Here is a 6576-nt window from a genome sequence, read left to right as displayed (position 1 = left end):
CAAAAGTTGTTGTCTTTAGCGTCTAGGGAGACTGGAGAAATTTGATTTCTCTGGAATCTACTCCGAAATAAATTTCTCAACAAAACGAAAAATGTATTCCTTATCCGAGTCACTGCTAAAAAAATGAAGTGTCATCAAGTCTTCTAACCTAACCTTACATAAGAACCAACATATAATTTTTAAAGATTTTTCTCAAAAATAGCCGCTTCCAAGATCATGAAGCAAATGGAAAGGCTTCCTCTTTTCGTTTTGTGTTTTGCTTGTGGCTAAAACTTCAAGTCATGTTCTACTCCCTTGTTGCCCAATGTTTTCGGATGAGATTTTCAATTACGAATGGAACCTGTGATAGTTTTATTTCTTTCATATTTTTTGTTTGTTCTCCGCATGCATTAAAAATTCCGATTACGATGAATTCTGTAATAGGGGTGATTAAATCAATTTACAAAACTTTTTTATTTGTCCTTTAGTTTATATCAATAGAATCATTATTATTATACAATATTTAAAAAAAAAAGGAATAAATTGTAGTTAGTGTAACGTTTATAATCATGTATAATGTATATTTATATAAACTGTTCTAATTTGTTAATTGTTTTACAAATCAAAAAAAAAAAAAATATTATTTTAAGATATATAAGCAAATTAATTACACACACATTTACATATACATCTATATTTTTTCATGTTGTCTGCACTTTTTTTTATTTTATTTTTTTTTTTTCAAATAAAATTTATTAAATTACACCCAAATGCCTTTTAAATTTGTTTAATTCAATTGGAACACTAAAACGATTTTTCTCCTTATCTCTAGGTATTAATTAATTTTTTTACCACACTATATGATTATTATATAAAAAAAATAAAAACAAAACACATCATATAAATTAAATATATGCATTAAAATTTCAAAATATTTTAAGTTGCAAAAAATAATTTATAAGAATTAAAAAAGAAAAACAAAATAAAAAAATATACTGTTACAGCATGTTTGTTTAAGCAAGGGTAATTTTGATTAGAATTGCTTTTATGTTAAAAATTTAATTAAAAGGAAAAGAAAAAAAAAGTATGTATTATCAAAATATATGTATGTATAACTTAGTTAAAACATGTGTAAAACTCTATTATACTATATAATAACTCCCAAATCTTACATGCATAATATGCTATATGGAAAACGTATTCAAAAGTTATAATAAACAAAAACAAAAAAAAACACAAAACTCGAATGTGTAAACGTAGCATTTTTTTGGGACAGCTTAAAAAAAAAAAATTTTCCGCAGTGAACAGGCGTTGTGTTCAAGTTTAAAAAATGTACAATGATTCTTCAAAATGTTTATCTGATTAGAAATATCTATCGAGATATCCTTTCGAAATGACACTGGGATTCTATTAAGTATTTCGAAACGAGTGACTATTAAACGATATTGAAGTAAACGATAGTCACGACAAAGTGCGATTATGTAAAACGAGAAAATCCTACTAAACGGAAAATATTATTTTTTGAGACTCGCATGCATTCTCCGGGCAGATGTAATAATTTATGACAGCTAAACGAAAGTCAAACGATAGGCAAATGATAGACGTAAAAATTAAGATTATCGTTGAAATGTTGAAATAAAACGATTATCGTAAAACGTAATCGCATTTGAACAATAACGATGTAATTTCAACGATTATCGTTTTAAAAAATAGGCCTTTAATACGTTGTATAGGGGTCGTTTTTTTTTCAATATATCCCCAAAATCTAGATTAATGGGTATAGATGTCTTCTTTTTAATTTCAGCCATTTCAAAAATTAGCTTCGACAATTTTCAGCCGATTTTAAATTTTATTAGAAACTAGACTCGGCTAAGAATTGACGACGGCCGATATACCTATCTAGACGCTCCGACGGATTACCTTGCTAGGGCTGACAATGTTGAAATCAATGCAACAAGCCCTACAGAAAGTGATAGGGCTGCTTTAGAGTATTTTTTAAAAGGTACAAAGTGGGTGACATACATAAAAAAAAGTAAATCACGTAAGTTATTTGTACAAAACGACTCGCTCTGGACGCTATTATTGTGCCGTGGGGAAGAACGACGAAAAGTAACTGCGAAGCTAAATTTCTAATCTAACACAAATTGGCTTTCCTAGACCAAGACGTTTTAGTACGAACGACTTACGTGGTAGGGGTGAATTCTTTAGCTTGAAAAATTGTAAAGTATGAACTTTTTGTATCTACATCTTGTGCATATCAGAACTAGTTTATACCTACTAATTCTCTTGTATAAAAATTTAATATTTTGTATGCATACGGGCAAGTGTATAATGCATCGTGCAAACTAGGATTCAGTTCGTAAAAATCGGATACAATTTTGTTCCGCTCGCAAATTATATGATAGATTTTTATACTAGCCCTATTTTCGTGCTATTTGATTTTATTGAACAGAGTCGAAGAACAAAATCTTACTGGGAAAGAACACATCGCTCATTTACTTGAACACTGTCATATAAAAAAAAATTGATTTTTCAGGAAAGTTTTAAATTTGCACCCCTATTACGATTGTCAAATATCAATTGATAGTTGATAAATACTGAAATTTGGTGTTTTAAAATCTAATATGGGGAAAACTGGTAATTTTTTGAATGATATTTTTTAATTATATTTCAAATAAGTACGATGGGCATCATTCTTTGTTTTTAATTTTTTTGCAAATTAGATAATAAGAGATCGAAATTTATTTTTTAACAACTATCAGTTGATAGTTGACAGTCGTAATAGGGGTGTTCGTATCGATCTATTTTTGTATGTAAAAAGTTAGTTTCTAAAACAAATCTAGTACTCCTTATCCGATAGTTTTTAAGGCTAAAGCCTGGTACGCAGATCGAGCTAAATTTAAGCGGAGATAAAATTCCCATACAAGTTAAGGATAATTTGTATGGGATACGTTTTAGCTCGGATAATTTTTTTCGATAATTTGTATGGGAGATAAAATTTAGCGCGAACTGCGTACCAGGCTTAAGAAATGACTTTCTGCAGGATTGAAGATTTCTTTATTCCAATAACTTCAGCATTAATAACTCAAAATTCGTGATTTTTGAGTTATGACAGGGTTCAAATAAATTAGCGACATATAAGTTAACCCTCTGTCGGCACACGGGGGCAAATTTGGCTGGACAAAATTTTAAAATTAAAAAAGGTGTTCGCAAAACATTATTATTATTCAGCCCTATCGTGAGTTTCACGTGAATCAGATTCCACCCGAAAAAAATTAATTTCACTATTCCTCTATTGTGAGTTCCGGGCGAAAAGTTTCATGCTCGACATCTCGAGTGAGTCGATAACTCTTCTCTCATTTAAATTTTGGTGTCGAACAAGAAACTAGTTAACCTTTAAATTGGTTTGAGTGCGTATGTATAAGAAAAGCTGCATTTTATTATAACCAATGATCCATACAGAATTACAGATCATGGTTACATATTAAAACGATCTGGATCAATATGGATGCGGATTTGTATATTCATCTCTTTTTCGCTCATTATTGTTTAGTATCCGATTCATGCTCCATCTTTTATTTTTGTCCCTACCGACATTTTCGTCTTCATCAATGTCTCTCCTTCATACGTACGGATTTCAGGTATTATATCTATCTCCCTTTACTTTTCTGCATGCAGACGTATGTTAACACAGCATTGTTTTGTTTTTTACATGTGAATTTAAGTTTACAACTCGCTTGCAGAAATTGCACATGTAGCCGCCGATTTATTAATCAATGTTTTCATTTTTCATATAACATCCCTGATGTGTATTAAAATGAGGAAAGAGAAAGTACATAGTGTACTAGCATGCAGGGTTCGGACTTTACTTCGATCGAAGTAGATTTACTTCGATTTTGGGAAAAAAATAAAATCTACTTCCCTACTTCTCTTTTTCGGGATCTACTTCTATTTCTTGATTGAAACATATTTTTCAAATAATAAATTTAGAGATAGGGATTTAACTTCAATTTTAAATCTGGTCGAGGCATTGAGAAATAAAGCTGAACTCTCAAAAGATGAATGGAGGTCAAATATTCTTCAAATTCAAGATATAAATAAAGTTTATAGAAGTACCTACATTATGTAATTTTGACTGATTTTGAAGAATTCCTGATCAAAAATTTGTTAGATTATGCTGAATTAACCGTTTTACCCCAAAGCATCGTTACAACCACTAGATGAGAAAGGTGTTTTTGGAAAACATCATAATAAAAAAAGTAAAGAAAATAATTTTGTTGAGAAATAATTTTTTTAGAAAAAGTTTTGTAAATAAATGTTCTGAAAGTTTATTTTGAAATCTACTTCCGAAATTTTGGATCTACTTCACTTTTTTTTCAAATTTGCTTCGAAATTTTGAAACTGAAGTCCGAACCCTGCTAGCATGGTATAAAAAGACATCATTAGAGCCGCCATCTTACAAAATGGGGTAATAGTGTTTTGACGTTTGGCATTTGGCAAAGTCAAAAGCAACAACAATTTCCAAGACAAATTTGTTTACAACAACAATTTCAATGGGCTGGGCTGTCAAAACCTTAAGTAGCCATCTTTTTTTCTTTCATTTGACAGTTCTCGATACTGAGTTTTTTCTAATGATCATACCTTCTCTTCTTATACCATGGTGTACTAGTACAGCTGTGAGACAAAGCATCAAGTAGAGTACAAAACTTCACCTCACAACAGTGATGTCTATAGCTGCGGGAACATTTATCTACTACTTAGTACTTTAAACTACTTTGAACTACTTTTGCTATATTGAAAAAGTAGTTCAAAGTAGCTTTAAGTACTAAGTATATGAAATATACACCTAATATTGGTGGAATTTCATTTTCATTTTAAGGCCGTGTGTGAATTGCGTTGAATAGTTAACACCGTGTAAAATTTTTGACACTATTCAGGTTAATAAAAAAATTTCAGCTGTATGGATTATTGTTTAAAATTTTTTCTGCCATGATACCTCTTTTTAATAAAAAAAAAACAAAACAATCTGCAAAAAAAAATTTAACTCAAATTTAACCAGGTCCCAGAGCCCAATAAATTTTTAACAGCTGAAAATTCTTTATTCACCTCAATAGTGTCAAAAATTTTACACGGTGTTAACTATTTAACGCAATTCACACACGGCCTAAAGGCTTAACTACATTCACCACTTTTTGAAAAAGTACAAAAGTGAAAATATTTTTTTTCTCGCTAGAGAGATTTTTTTGTAAAAAAGAGTTTACAAATTGATTTTTGGTCGGAAAAATAAGCATTCTGCATCATTTATTTTAATTTTCTAGCCCGAAAAACCATACAAAAATGAGTTTGAAAATTTTCACTTTTGTACTTTTTCACTTTTTGAGCCAATGTAGTTAAGCCTTAAGACTCCAGTTTATCTTAGACGGAACTAATGTTATTTAAATAGAATAAATAAACTCCAGTCTATGAATATGGCCCATTGTTTTCTCTTTTATATTATTTTATGTATTTTTTTGAGTTGCTGTAATATCCCCTTTCTTTTCAACCTATATGTAGATGATCAATTCATTTTTTACTAGGTCTATTTATGGGTGGTATAGATATTGAATTATATCGTTTAAAGTGCGTACAAATCAAATACTTATGAGTGGTTTCAACTAAAGGAAAGGGGCTATTTTTGCCTTGACGATTGTAATGAGCTCTTGTGTTGTTCTTGCAGCACATGGATATTTGATTGTAAATCCAATAAGAATCATCATATTTCGTTAGATATGTTGGAATGCGGACCTGTCTAACTATATTGGACAAACAAGTGAAAATTTTTAAAATTATTTTGTGATATTTCTTTTCTTTTTAGCCTGGTACGCATAAACAAAAAATACCAAGACTGGAAAATTTCGTACGTCTTTCCCCGCAAAACCCTTTTGTGTACAGTGCTGTCTGTGAATATATGTGAAAGCCACCACGTTGGTAAATGACGTTAACACGCACACATTTATAGATTCACGACATTCACCACACATTTGACACGAACACAACGATAGGTTCACGACATTCACCACACCACGCAGCTTGTAGGCAAACGTCAGTTGACCGCTGAGTTTCCAGTCTTGGTATTTTTTGTTTATGCTGGTACGCTGCTCGCGCTAAATTTTAGCTCCCATACAAATTATCGAACATTTTTAGCCGAGATAAAATGGATCCCATACAAGTTATCGATAACTTGTATGGGAATTTTATCTCAGCTAAAATTTAGCGCGAGCAGCGTACCAGGCTTTTGAATGGAATGGTAAATATCATTTTCACATGTTGTGTCAAAAACTAAACTCTGATACAAAACGCCGGAAAAGAAGTATAACTTCAAATATAGTACTTTCTTATTAATTTCTTTGTTCTTGTAGAAGACAGCCCTGGCTTAAAATAAAATGTCACCATCACCATTTACCACCAACAATCCGACTTTGACCTCTCTCAAAAGCACAGCTTTCAATTTTGACTTTTTGTCAGCTTTATGTCAAAATCATCCGAGCTTTTTGGTGATAAAAGCTTTTTAGCTGTTGCTTTCTTTCAATCGGTTAAACAGCGTTTTCAATTTTTCCA

The sequence above is a fragment of the Episyrphus balteatus genome, chromosome 2, assembly GCF_945859705.1.
Source record: "Episyrphus balteatus chromosome 2, idEpiBalt1.1, whole genome shotgun sequence".
NCBI classification, from domain to species: Eukaryota; Metazoa; Arthropoda; class Insecta; order Diptera; family Syrphidae; genus Episyrphus; species Episyrphus balteatus.
The sequence above is the reverse complement of the archived record's forward strand: the minus strand, read 5'-3'. Positions refer to the sequence as shown.